Source organism: Crinia signifera, chromosome 11, assembly GCF_055691185.1.
Source record: "Crinia signifera chromosome 11, ASM5569118v1, whole genome shotgun sequence".
Lineage (NCBI taxonomy): Eukaryota > Metazoa > Chordata > Amphibia > Anura > Myobatrachidae > Crinia > Crinia signifera.
Genome location: NC_139227.1, coordinates 45,232,054 through 45,247,512, shown reverse-complemented (window position 1 = coordinate 45,247,512; position 15,459 = coordinate 45,232,054).

The following is a 15,459-nucleotide window of genomic DNA, read 5'->3' as shown; positions in this document are numbered from 1 at the left end:
CTGTTATATGTTTGCTTTATTGTCATTGGTTGCAAAGGGCCCCCATAGCAGATCAAGATTCAGGGTCCCAAAATTGAAGGTCCGCCCTTGGCTGCTGACGGTCTAAGGCGGTGGAAGCATACAGTAGATCAGGGTTGCTTACCCTCCTGGATTGGCTGGGAGGGTCACCGAATTTCGGTCCCCCTCCCGGCCCCCGCGGAGAGGTGGGCAAACCTCTCGGTTTCCCCCGGGCTTACCTACTCACCCTTGTTCTGTAATGCAGTGTTTAAATTCACGGCTTTTCAGGAGGGGTGGGGCTAAAATGATATCATTTTAGCCACACCCTCACACCGGGGACCTGCGAATCCCGGTATTTGCCAGACTGGGGGTGGGGCTTATTGACACCAATATTAGGCCCTGCCCCCCGCAGTTCTGCTGGCAGTCTCCTCTCTGAGCTTCTCCCAGGGAAGAGACTGTAAAAGTGGGCAACCCTGCAGTAGATGGGAGGCCGGAGCAGAGAGGTGGCATGTACTGGCGGTACAGAGGAGGAGGGAGGTACACAAGAATTGGGTAGTCTCTGGAAAATGTGTGGTGGTTCACGATCCTGGAGCCCACCAAATAGCAAGGGCATGGGTCATAGGGTCAACACTATTAAGGATGACATACATTAGATTGACCACAAAATGTTGACAGGGCTTAGGCCGACACATGACATTGCTTAGGTTGACAGATTCGAAAGCCTGTTGACCTTTAGTGGTCGACTTAATATATGTTGATCTACATAGTGTTGACCTAGCGACATTATGCCATTAGTAACCCCTAGCCTAGACAATCAATGATTTGCAGTCAGGGCATTCTGAGACTTGCAGGGGAACAGGCTGTCTACTTCTGGTATACAGAGCAAAGTATTACACACAACCCATATGTTTTGTCCTTTTGTAACTAGTACGTATGAATAAAATGAATTGGAATTTCTGCCAACAAAAGCTGCTCTCACCATAATTTATGGCTTCTAATGCTATAAAACGCCGGGGCCCTGTACAGAACTCCTTCTATGAATACATCTACATGAAATACAAATTCTCCGGCTGGAGGCAGCTGGATAAATAATTACATTTTGTTATTTACTTTTCAGAAATGTATTTGTGAGAAGATGCTGCGGAAATGCGCTGGGCGTGCGATGGCGCCTTCTCCGTGCGCTGTAACTTTTATTTTACAGGATAGATTCTCATAAATCAGGGTCCAGCTAGTGCTGGCAGGGAGGGGAGGGACTGCAGGGACCCCAGTCCTGGGTCCAGACAGATAGGGTCTAACAAGTATCATTTGTTGGAAGCATGTGATCGCAGTTTGAGTGACAGCGGCGAGTGTTGCAGGGTTGGCGAAGCAACATTTATGGTCAGTGGTCCAGACAATGCAGGCATGTCCTGACTGTTTTAGGGGAGGATGCGTGACATCACATGCAGCCATCGCAAAGGGAAATATGGCGGTGGTGCACCTGCCTTTGCAATTTTATTGCGATTGAAGCGCAGGGCGGGCCTTTTTGCTGGGCGGCCTCCAACATGCAACAGCACCCGGTCGCAGTTTTGCTATTTTAGCGGCTGCTACAAAATTATCCCCATTATGCTGTCTCAGACTTGCAAATACAGCACCGATGTTTATGGGCCCAGAATATGGACGGGAGGGAGGGTCCCGGTAATCGGGTTCCCATGCCAGTCCCCCGGAAAGAGGGGCAACCCTCCCGGAGAGCCACCCAAAATAAGCCTTCCGTCCCTGGCAAGCATTGGCCCACCCGCGTACCTATGGGAATGCCCAGCATTTTCATGGGGACGCCCAGGGGCTAACTAGAACTTGCAGGCCCCATAGCAAAATCTTGAAAGCCCCCCGCCCCTCAGGGGGCAGAGGAAGCTGTAGCCAGGAAAGCCGGGCCACATACATAGCAGCGGCTTGAGCTGGGTCTCCTGCACCCACCGCCGCTTAACAAGGGCACAGGGCGTTGGCCATGGCAAAAATATTTTAAAAGAAGGACTGAATCAAAAGGGTGCAGAGGATTGCATGCTGGAACACGGGGCCCTCCAAGCCGTCGGGCCCCATAGCAGTTGCACCCTCTCTAGTTACGCCACTGGGGTGCCCATAAAACGCTGGGTGTTCCCATGGCCCAACGCCACCCCCGTCCCTCCCTTCCCGCTGCGAATGGCCCGGCGAGTGAGTAACTCGCTGCGGCTGTTCACAGTCAGGGTTTGCACATGAGCAGAAATGCGCATGCACAAAGCCCAACCGTTGGGGCAGGGGCCGAATTCGGATCACTATCTGAACATGGGGCCCATTTATCAATGAGTGATAAATCTCTCTGTGAATGGTAAAACTTGCTGTGTATGATGAACGGTGCGCCAGCCAATCTGCTCTTAGCTGTCATGTGTTTAGCTCCTAACTGTCACATATTTGAATAATGACAGCTGGTAGCTGATTGGCTGCAGCACCATTTAGTATAGGCAACGAGTTTTATCACTCACAGCGAGTTTTATCACTTGTTGATAAATGGACTCATTATTGAAATCAAAATATCAAAAATTCAACATACAGTAGCAATATAGAAATGTATATGACTAAGGGCCAGATTCTCTAAGCTTCAAAAGTGATAAAATGGAGAGTAATAAACAGCCAGCCAATCAGCTCCTGTCTGACATTTTTCAAACACAGTCGGTGACATGGCAGGCAGGAGCTGATTGGCTGGCTGTTTATCACTCTCCATTTTATCACTTTTGAAGCTTAGAGAATCTAGCCCTACATCTTTTTAAATCAATATTCTCCATTTAAGTTCCGGAAATGCCAGAATTGCAGCTCCGCCCCCTCTGATGCAGCTCTGCCCCCTCTGTGTGTTGCAGCTCCGCCCCCTCTGTGTGATGCATTGCACAGTGGAGGTGTTCTATGATGTGGATTTGTAGAGACCATGTAGACATTCTACATATGTCAACTTGTCGAATTCTCAAAGTTGGCAACGTCATAGATGTGGACATGATATTTTCAGTAAATTCCTGCATGTTGTCATATATGGATGAATAAAGGATTTTTCGGCAGACGCAGAATCACCATTGATGACTGAATGCTCCCGGAGGCATTGCGTCGCTGCGGATAAATCGGACAGCCAGCAATGACGCTGGGGGGAAAAAAAAGTTGAGAAATGTATATATTTCAAAAATAAAAAAAACTCTTCGAACATAATCAACATTCTGCCGATGTGGTGACCACTGCTGATTCCGCTTTATAGACAGCTGCAGCTTATTTAAGACGATTCAGATTCAGCAGATGGCTGCCAACAGCTGGCTGCTGCGGCCTAGCCCAGTTCCACTATAAAAGAATCGTTTGAGAAAATTAAAAGAAGCTCTTAAAAGTTTTCTATTGAAGCCGAGAGATCCGAGGGTCAGCGTAGATGGGGCCTTCAGCTTTTATTGTCTGCCATTTTATTTAATTCTTTCCAGGTGGGTGACATGAACGGAACCAGGGATTCGGAGGAAACCATACGAGAAGGTTATTCCGATATTTCTCCACAATGCTTCAATCTGTTAATTACGTTAGGGGGGGTATTTACTAAAGATGTCACATTCCCCTGGCTGAGCAGATCCGCTTCTGCCAACCTCACAATGGTTAGAGGGCAACATTTAACCCTTTCTAAGCCTGGGGTCAGATTTGCAGACGACAAGGCTGCCCGATTCTTCATCTCCACCGAAAATAACTGAATAATGTTTCATATGATCTTTTTAATTGTCTCGAATAAGTGTCATTGTATATTATCTTTTTTTCCTTGAGACAATTCATTTAACCCTCTATGTAACCTTGTCATATGACGGAAACGTCTTTGATCTCCTTCCTGCCAGTAATTATCTGAAGTTAATGACTAAATGAATGCAGTAATGGGTAATTACTTAGCGCAGGTGCGCACATGCATTCCACACGCACACTGGCCCTTATTCTGGTTAACTCACAAAGGCAATTTCCTTCTCAATTGGACTAACATACACTTTAAGCTAGCTTAACTAAAAATAACTGACGCTGACACAATAAAGACACGGACACCAAAGCAATTAGATTTAAAGGTCATATGATATTTATTATGTGCACTGGCGGATTTAGGGGGGGGGGGGGGGGGGCACCCGGGCACGTGCGCCCCCTGTCATTTCTGAGACAATTTTTTACTTTAAATGCCGCCGCAAAGAATTAACAGCCGGGCAGATCGTCCTGCTGCCCGGCTGTATACAGTGTCAGGCTCAGCTGTGCAGCAGCCCCTAGGTCCCGGGCGGCTCCCGAGTCCCGGCTATTTTAAAGCGTATCTCGCGCTGCCGCGGTCGCTTGCCGGGACCGCGAGCCAATCTAACAAAGGGGCACATGTATCAAGGGTTTTCAATAAAAGAAAGGTTATTAGTATTAATTAATCTCCAGAGAGATCGTCAGAGGGGAGAATTATAGTAACAACTCCATAGCGACTCTCCAGTGCTAAGGCATCCTGCATCTTCGCTAATGATGGCGATGCAGGATGTCTCTCATACCCCACTGCCATCATCAGAGCCATGATGATGCAATGGTGGAGATACGCCCCCAGCCAGCCCACCTTCGCGCTGGCCATGCCACCATACTCCCTGCATACTGCTCACTCCCTGAAGAGGGAGCAGCAAATTAGATAGGTGTGCTGGGTATGCAGAGGTCCGTCCCAAGAGGGTGTCTGAGAGTGACACGCTGGCCAGACCAAGGTTCCGTATAAATGGGGCTGACTCGGGAATATCTCGGGTCTAAGGTACAGTGCAAATGGGGTCTGACCCAAGTTGGGACCATGAGCATGATTCAGACCTGTTCGCAGGGCTGCGAATTTGCACGGCCATTGTTCAGTTAAGCCGCCGCCCACTAGAGTGAAATCACGCCTTGCGAATAATGTGATCGCTGTGCGAAAGGATGTGTACGGCTACAAATCTATTCTCAGCTGAGCTAATATGTCCAAAGCCTATGGTAACAGGATCCCCATCGATTGATTTTCACACTGACTTTCTCGGCGGTGCGATGGTAAAAAGGCATATCCGGCCTGGTGCTGACGTCACACACCCTCCCCTAATACAGGCATATCCGGCCTGGTGCTGACGTCACACACCCTCCCCTAATACAGGCATATCCGGCCTGGTGCTGACGTCACACACCCTTCCCTAATACAGGCATATCCGGCCTGGTGCTGATGTCACACACCCTCCCCTAATACAGGCATATCCAGCCTGGTGCTGACGTCACACACCCTCCCATATAACGCTCAGGTACGCCTAGCATTTCCCGGACACTCCCAGCATTCCTGGGCATGCCGGCATTTCTTCCACTATAGTCCGATTTCCACCCCCAGACACCTACATCATGTCAATCATCTTACAAGCAGCATGTGCATAGAAAGAGTAGCAGCAGTGCCGGTGCCCCAGGCGGGGGGGGGGGCGCCCCGGCGCTCACCCGCTCCACGGGTGGGGGTGGGGAGGAAAACGGCCGGCGCGCTGATCTGGGGGGGGGGGAGGGATACGGCCGCCGTGCTGTTCCCTCCAGTGCATATATAATTACTCACCCGGGTCTAGCTCATCGGGCGGGAGGGAGGGAGAGCTGGAGGTCTGGCTTAGCGGGCAGGAGGGAGGCCTCGCAGTTCAGTTCCGGCGCAGTGTGACTGACATCTTCCTCCACCCGCACCGTGTACAGCCGCTCAGCCGGGCAGCGCTGAGCACTTGGCTCACCCTCAGACGCTGCCCGGCTGAGCGGCTGTACGCGGTGCGGGTGGAGAAAGATGTCAGATAATATGCACCGGGACTGTACTACAGCGCAGCGAGCCCTCCCTCCTGCCCTGCTCCCAACTACCGCCCCCCAGTGGCCGGCAGTGTTAGGCATTTGCCTAGTGGTGGCGCCGGCCCTGAGTAGCAGGATTTAATCACAGGATGGCTTCGCACATGAGTACTGTGACCCGTGCGCATGCACAGTGTATCGCGAATTGGCCACTGTGGGAATTTGCAGCCATGCGAACAGGGCTGAACCTGTGCTTTTGGTGGGAAAGAGGTATTATTGTTTTTTAATACCCAGCCCCATACAACAAACTCAAGACTATAAGTCATCAATTAAACTACAAGGACCCCTGTAACAGAGTGGAGACAGCCCCCACCTCATGTGGGCTAAAGAAAGAAGAGATGGCATAAGTGCTCACAAAAGGGTCATTCCTGTCTGTACAGAAAAGGAAGCACCAATCAGCATGAGTGGAGAGATTGCAAGCAACCTATCACAGACGGCTCTCTAGTGCTGTACACGGTCATCATTGTCATCATCTTCTGATTACCTGCAAATAATACAGCATCCTCAGGTGCAGAGGCGTAAGTTCATCCCAGTCACCCGGAGGCAAGTTGGCGTTTGTCCCTACCCCCTTTATAAATAACGCTCTTACAGTAGCTGCATTACAGGGACCAAGGCCTGCACTGGAGGTGCAGGGCTCCAACTATGCTCTCTGACATCGGCTGCTCAGGATCAGACTCACGAGATTCAGTAATCTGCAACATGCAGAATCAGTGTTCCCTGAGGGCCGGGGTTCCATCTCATGGTCCAGCGGAGGCGGGAGAACTGTCACTTGCTGCAGTGTAGGCTGAGGGGTACCAGTTGGGAGCTGTCCTGGAACATGTGGTTTGTGGGCCCAGGTGCAAATATGTAAGTTAGTTTCCTCTTCTCTAACCCAACCCAGGTTCACAATAACTTATCATTTGTTTGGGCAGCAGTGGGCACCAATGGTAGCTCAGCCTCTGGCAGGGGTAATTTTATAGAAGCAGGGACAGATTAAGGGTCTCATAGGCCTGGAGCTGAAAATGTTCCAGGGCCTATTATGATACGGGAAATGAGTATACGTGTAAAATAGAAATGCCATTGTAATATTTATGATTTATGGCCGACCATGTGGCTGTGGGGTGTCTGTCTGGTGATCATCATGGTGTCCTGAGGCTGGGCCTACAGTATATTTATGTGCGTTTGATTTGCTGCAGAGTACCATTGGAAGAGCAGGGGTCACACTTGGATCCTACTGTGAACCACATTGGTGCTGCTTTACATGCAGGTGCCCCTTTGAGGCATGGAGCCCTGAGGCAGGTCACCTCTCCAGCTGTAAGGATGTCTACATGCTAGTTGTACAGTGTTCCACTCATGGTCATCTTCTGGGTGGGACTCAGAAGGAGAATGCTCATGTGCCCCTTCCTCTCTTATGCCCTTACTCGGGTTGACTCTATGTAGTCCCCACAGGGTTTAGACTTATTTATCTTGCATATTTCGGATCGCGGATGCATCCCAGCAAAGCACTGGAGTCAGCCTTCTTGGATGGCGCAAGGAACGGTCATTGTGACACCCACTTTTAACATGCATTTGACGCGTTGGACAATTTCATTCTCTGGGTTCCTTGTGCAAAGCCGGATAGAGGCGCTTATTCTGCCTGGTGCGGGCGGACCACCGTGCGTACGGACCGCACGAATCCCGCACTCTTTCGGTAAGCGTGATTCAGCCCACAAAACATCGGCACAGGGCTGGACAGAACATCCGACAATGGGGAGTGGCGTGCATTTGAGCATACACTACTGTGAACGGACGGTTCTCAACCTTAGTGATCGGAAACAGCGCGCTGCTCCGATCGCAAGTGGTTGCGTATGTCCGTGCAGTGTAGCGTACGCGTCACTTGTATGGACCAGCAATTATTCAGATAATTGGGAAATTGCTAGAAGGCAACCTCAAGGGGAATTCCCTTTGAAGTTGGCATCTAGCAACATCCCAATTATCCTATGTGATATTTAATTTTCTTATTATTACCTCATTAGTCTCCCTTAATTTATCTACAATTTAACCCTCATTACATGTGTATTTATTGTGTAGTAATGTGCAACTGTATCACATAACTAATTCCACATATTCAAACATGTGTATTTTGAATAATACAACATAAATATAAACCTACCTTGAAATGGTGACAAGTGTAGAAAGAGAACCTTCCAATGTATTTCAGGGCTGTGTATGGCTTGCAGGCAGGGCCGGCGCCACCACTAGGCAAATCTAGGCATTTGCCTAGGGCGCCGGCCACTGGAGGGTGGAATTTTGTGCCGCCCGGGTACCTGTCCTACGGCGCTGTCTATTTAAATCTGGCGGCGGAGGCAGCGGGGGTCCCTGCAGTCCATTAAAAATCACGAGCGCTATCCGCCGGGCTATGCGGAGCGCTTCTAGTGTGAAAACTCTGGCAGCACGGCGCACGCTGATCTCAGCCAATCAGCGCGCTGCCAGTGTTTTCACACTAGAAGCGCTTCCGCCCGGCGGATAGCGCTCATGATTTTTAATGGACTGCAGGGACCCCCGCTGCCTCCGCCGCCAGATTTAAATAGACAGCGCCGAACGACAGGTACCACCACCACCCACCACCACCACCCCCCCCCCGGCACCGGGGCGCCCCCACCCCGACTCACCTGGGGCGCTCCGGTGCCTTGCACCGGCCCTGCTTGCACCGGCCCTGCTTGCAGGTAACAAAATGAGCTATTTCACTAAATAGCCTGCAGCATAGGTTAATATTGCAGTCAGGTGTATGTAAGTTACTTGTATTTCGCGTTAATTAGCAGACCCAGGGCGTCCGTACTCAGGCGGAAAGTCTAAGAGTGGTATGGAGCACTCTTTGGCGGCTTACTGTTTTGGGCCAAAGATACTCTGTGCCTTGCCCCTCCGTAAAGTTTCAATACACATCCCAGTGTACGCCCAGGTATACGCCCAGTTTAGCCTACTTTTCTGGCCTCTCCCCTAAAAATGCCCACATTATGCCCACTGTGACCACGTGCTTGCGGACATGGTTTTTTGCTCGGAAAGGTATGTTCGTGAGCCGAGTACTGTCGCCGCACATGCGCATAGCGAATGGTACGCTTGCGCAGAAGATAAAAATCTCCGTTCCGTCTGAACGCGGTCCGCCCGCACCAGGCAGAATAGAGTGTGGTTTGGATTTCCAGGACCCATGTTTCTGCCCCCAATAGTTATGTCTTTGGCTGAATTTGGCATTTGCCACATTGTTACAGAATGTTTATTAAATATAGCAGTGGTTCTTTTTTTTTTTTTTCAACATACGCTCCATATACCCGGTCACACATACACATCAGATATACATTTGTCAGAAATCAAGTATGTGGATTGTGGGAGGAAACGGGAAAGCCCAGAGGAAACCCACACAAGCACACAGGGCATATACAAACTCCACACAGAGACTCAGGAGTTGATCTTAGTGCTGATAGCCAGCAATGCTGACCACTATGCCAATCGAGGTATGCAACTTTAACAAAGGATTGTGTGCATCGACTGGTTTGCACATGAACATTGGCTGGAACTAGGTCACCTTAGATGTTTGCACGGATAATGTAATATACATTGGGGCAATCTCCATACCCAATCAATGCAGGGGTCAGTGACTTGCCAAAGACCCAATGCAGTGGTCAGTGACTTACCAAAGACCCACTGCAGTGGTCAGTAACTTACCAAAGACCCAATGCAGTGGTCAGTGCCTAACCAATACACACTGCAGTGGTCAGTAACTTACCAAAGACATTTAATTATAAGTTAATACGGTACTTGTTTCCTAGCACGGCCACAATCTTTGGGATCGTGTACCTTTAAGTTAAGGTACACAATCCCCGCGATGGACCCGATTTCCTTTGAAATCAGGTCCATTTTGCCGGCACAGGAAAAATCGGGGGCATCGCGTCCGTCGGGACCAATGTTAATGACGACGCGATGCCCCCGATTTTGCCATAGGCTTCAATGTTAAAATATTTTTTAATATTGAAATCGGGAGCATCGCGTCGGTCTTGTGCCATTATAATGGATATCTATACCAGGTTGAACTAGATGGACGCAAGTCTTTGATTAAGTCCATCTCACATAGGAAAAAAAGTGAAAAATGTGAAATGGGCCAATATGACCCATTTCACATTATATATGGTCCCGTCGTCACCCCACGATAGACGCCAACCCGAAGCGTGGCGAGCGCAGCAAGCCCGCGAGGGGCGTCGGTGCGCGTCCTCCAACCTTTTCATTCCCCTACTATCCACGTCGGCGTGGAGTCGAGAATATATAGTGTGGCGAGCCCGAAGCGTGGCGAGCGCAGCGCGCCCCGCGAGGGGACGCGTATACCTGTGAAGTTATACGCATGCGCTCGCCACACTATATATTCTCAACTCCACGCTGACGTGTATAGTAGGGGAATGAAAAGGTCGGAGGACGCGCACCGCCGCCCCACGCGGGCTCGCTGCGCTCGCCACGCTTTGGGTTGGCGTCTATCGTGGGGTGGGGTTCACGGGGTTAAATTTGGGGGTCTAGGGAATATTTTACATTGAATCCAATGTAAAATCGGGTCCCAGGGACCCTATTCACATTTCATGCAATTAAAAAATCGGGTCGGTCTCGTCGATCGCATCGGATGCGACCAAATCGCATGCGATGCGATCGACGCGATTTTTCCGACACAACCACCCCGATGGAAATTGGTGTGGCCGTGCTAGGAAACAAGTACCGTTAATACAAACTTGTTCTTTGTGAGTTTAATCATTCTGTCTTAGTGGAGTCTCTCAGAAAAGACATAATATTTTAGAATCCTTACCTACCCATTAGCGGGGGCTTGTGTAACACAAATGAGCAGTTAGGTAAAGGCCACAGATCCTCCCGGGAATGATGTAATTAAATACAAGTACATCTGACTGTAGATAATATTACACTGAGAAATACAGATTGTGTAATTCAGAGCCAGGAAAACTAAACAAGACAGAAGAATATAATTGCAGCGTACATACAGGGCTTATATTTTTTCCATTATGTAACATGTAATAAAGACACTGTGCAAGAAAATCACAAGGTACTTGTGTACTATCACGGCTCCCATCTCATCCCATCTCATTGCATACCATAAGGCTTAAGGTGCCCATACACGGTCCATTTATCGGATCCGTTCGGCACTTAATTAGCACGCATCGCATCGGATCGCATCCCTAGTGCATGCCTTGTGCATGCACTGTGATCCGATGCGATGTGTACCTAGTACAAAAAGTATGTGCAGCACATACTTTTTGTACCGTACGATGAGATGCGCGGGAGCGCGCATCTCATAGTACAGAACGGACGGTCCGGGAACGGACCGTCTATGGGCACCATTAAGATGGTATGCAATGAGATGAGATGTGCTGCGATGGGACCCGATCTTTTACAATTTAAAATTGTATACCATTGTATATGGCATACGATGAGATGAGATTTTAAATTGTATAAGCACACTAATGGGTGCTTTCAAGGTCAATTGGCCCCCCTATAAGATTTTTAATTGTATAAGCACCCTAATGGGTTCTTACAATGTTAAATGCACCCCCACGCCACCCCCACTATCAACGCCAACCCGAAGCGTGGCGAGCGCAGCGAGCCCGCGAGGGGCGGCGGTACGCGTCCTCCGACCTTTTCATACCCCCACTATCCATGTCGGCGCAGAGTTGATTTTATATAGTGTGGCGAGCGCAGCGAGCCACCCAGCCTGAAGCGTGGCGAGCGCACGCGTAATACATGTAAAGTATTACGCGTCCCCTAGCGGGGCTCGCTGCGCTCGCCACGCTTCGGGCTCGGTGGCTCGCTGCACTCGCCACACTATATAAAATCAACTCCACGCCGACATGGATAGTGGGGGTATGAAAAGGTCGGAGGATGCGTACCGCCGCCGCTCGCCATGCTTCGGGTTGGCGTTGATAGTGGGGGTGGCGTGGGGGTGCATTTAACATTGTAAGCACCCATTAGGGGGGGACAATTGACCTTGAAAGCACCCATTAGTGTGCTTATACAATTTAAAATCTCATCTCATCTCATCGTATGCCATTGTATGCCATATACAATGGTATACAATTTTAAATTGTATAAGATGCCATAAGATGGAAATCGTGGGAGCCGTGATAATACACAAGTACCGAAATATTTTACAAAGCGGTGACATGTAAATCGCAGAGCAAATAATGATTTGTGTCACCTAATATTTATCTTTGTGCTACAATGTGCCAACCCAAACCCACTCCTATGCCTTCCCCTTCATGTGTCTCCCACACCCACTCATGATGAGCCTTCCACACCCACTCATGTGCCTTCCCCCTCATGTGCCTCCCACACCCACTCATGTGCCTTCCCGCTCATGTGCCTCCCACACCCACTCATGTACCTTCCCACACTCATGCATGTGCCTCCTGCACCCACACATGTGCATCCCACTCATATGCCTTCCCACACCCACTCATGTGCCTCGCACACACACTCATGTGCCTTTCCACTCATGTGCTTCCCACACCCACTCATGTGCCGTATCACTCATGTGCTTCCCACACCCACTCATGTGCCTTTCTACACATGTGCCTCCCACACCCACTCATGTGCCTTCCCACTCATGTACCTTCCCACACTCACACATGTGCCTCCTGCACCCACACATTTGCCTCCCACTTCCACTAATATGCTTCCCACACCCTCTCATGTGCCTTCCCACACTCATTCATGTGCCTTCCCACTCATGTACCTCCCACACCCACTCATGTGCATCCCACACCAACTCATGTGTCTTACCACTCATGTGCCTACCACACCCTCTTGTGTACCTTCCCATATTTACGCACGTGTCTCCTACACCCACTCATGTGCCTACCACTCCCACTCATGTGCCTCCCACACCCACTCATGTACCTTCCCATACTCACGCATGTGCCTCCTGCACCCAAACATGTGCCTCCCACTCATATGCCTTCCCACACCCACTCATGTGCCTTCTCACACCCACTCATGTGCCTCCCACACCCACTCATGTGCCACCCACACACACTCATGTGCTTACCACACCCACTTGTGTACCTTCCCACACTTACGCATGTGCCTCCTGCACCCACTCATGTGTCTTCCCACTCAAGTGCCTCCCACGCCCACTCATGTACCTTTCCACTCATGTGCTTCCCACACCCACTCATGTGCCTTCTCACTCATGTGCTTCCCACACACACTATGTGCCTTTCTACACATGTACCTTCCCACAATCACACATGTGCCTCCTGCACCCACACATTTGCCTCCCACTTCCACTAATATGTTTCCCACACCCTCTCATGTGCCTTACCACTCATGTGGTTTCCACACTAATTAATGTGCCTTCCCACTCATGTGCCTCCCACACCCACTCATGTGCCTCCCACACACACTCATGTGCCTCCCACACACACTCATGTGCCTTCCCACTCATGTGCCTACCACACTCACTTGTGTACCTTCCCATACTTACGCATGTGCCTCCTGCACCCACTCATGTGCCTCCCACTCCCACTCATGTGCCTTCCCACACCCACTCATGTACTGTCCCACACTCACGCATGTGCCTCCTGCACCCAAACATGTGCCTCCCACTCATATGCCTTCCCACGCCCACTCATGTGCCACCCACTCATGTGCCACCCACACCCACTCATGTGCCACCCACACCCACTCATGTGCCTTCTCACTCATGTGCTTCCCACACCCACTCATGTGCCTTTCTACAAATTTGCCTCCCACACTCACTCATGTGCCTTCCCACTTATGTGCCTCCCACATCCACTCATGTACTTTCCCACTCTCACACATGTGCCTCCTGCACCCACACATTTGCCTCCCACTTCCAGTAATATGCTTCCCACGCCCACGCATGTGCCTTCCTCATGTGCTTCCCACACCCACTCATGTGCCTTTCTACACATTTGTCTCCCACACTCACTCATGTGCCTTCCCACTCATGTGCCTCCCACATCCACGTATGTACTTTACCACACATGTGCCTCCTGCACCTACACATTTGCCTCCCACTTCCACTAATATGCTTCCCACACCCACTCATGTGCCTTCCCACTCATGTGCCTCCCACACCCACTCATGTGCCTCCCACACCCATTCATGTGCTTTCTCTCTCATATGCCTCCCACACCCACTCATGTACCTTCACACACTCACACATGTGCCTACCACTCATATGCCTTCCCACACCCACTCAGGTGCCTTCCTACTCATGTGCCTCCAACACCCGCTCATGTGGCTTCCCACACTCACACATGTGACTCCTGCACCCACACCTGTACCTCCCACACCCACTCATGTGGCTTTCCACATTCACTCCTGTCTGTGCTTTCCCACACCCATTTTTGTATTCCCGAACTCACACATTTGAGACAGGAAGTTGATGGGTGGCATCGTGCAGGCTCCTGGGAGACTTAACTTCTCTTGTGCCACCTCATTTATTTTACCCAAAATATAGTGCTGCTGACACTTTACATAGTAAGGATGACCACCTGCATGTACCTGGCTGTATAAACACACAGCCGCAGGTGTAGGAGGCCATAGCTGGACGGAGAAGCTGAACCTGGTGCAACTGTTAAGTGTGTACACACGGGGGAAATATATTGCTCAGCAATATATTGCTAGCAATATATTGCTGAGCAATATATTGCTCAGTTTCTTCTTTTCATCAGCGACCAGAGATGGTCGCTGATGAAAGGGAACCTCTGCCGGGAGGTGCCGCAGAGGTAATCAGCTGGACCAGCGATTAAGGTGGGTACACACGGGGGCAATATTGGCTGAAATCGCTGGGAATATGGTCACTGAGCGACCATATTGCCAGTGATTTGGAGTGCTGCTGGCGATAAATTGCCAGCTGCGCGCTCCCGTGTGCACTCCCTAATGGTCGCTGGTCGCAGGACCATCCCGACCAGCGGTTCCCCCGGTGCTGAGCAGGAGGTCAGCGGAGATCAGTGGCAGAAGGATTCCCTTCTGCTACTGCTCCCTCCCTCCTCCGTTCCGGTCTCCCCCCCCCCCCCCCACTGCGTGATAGCAGCAAGCAGACGCTGCTGCTTCCCCCCCGCCCCCTGACAGTAGCAGTGTCTCCTTTTCATCGCTTGATCGTGTGTACACAGCTATAGTGATAAATATGGTTGCACCAACTGATATTACTGGGACTCTGGACACTGAAAGTGGGGGTCTCAGTCCTTAATCTGTAAGGGGGAGGAGTTGACCAGGCAGATGCTGAGCCATTCATTTACTAGTTATGAGTGAAGCCCATCAAGTTACTGGAAACAAGTGACATCACTGCTTAACCAGTCCACTTTTTTTTATGCAATTCAGTCTGGTTTAAATGTTTAAATAAATTGTCATTTGTAATTTTTTTTATTAAAAAATGGTCTACATTTAATGTTGAACGATGTTACTGTTCTTTTCTTAAAGTGGATCACCATTGGATCTGCTGCTAGCGCTAGGGCTGTTGAGCCTGACTACAAGTTGGACTTGAAAGGGTTAATAGGCTGCCTTATGAATAGGGAAGCCAATCCCGGAGCATTTTTTCAATCCCGGATTTCGGGATTGAAAAATGCCTAATCCCGGGATTCCCGGGATCCCGGGATT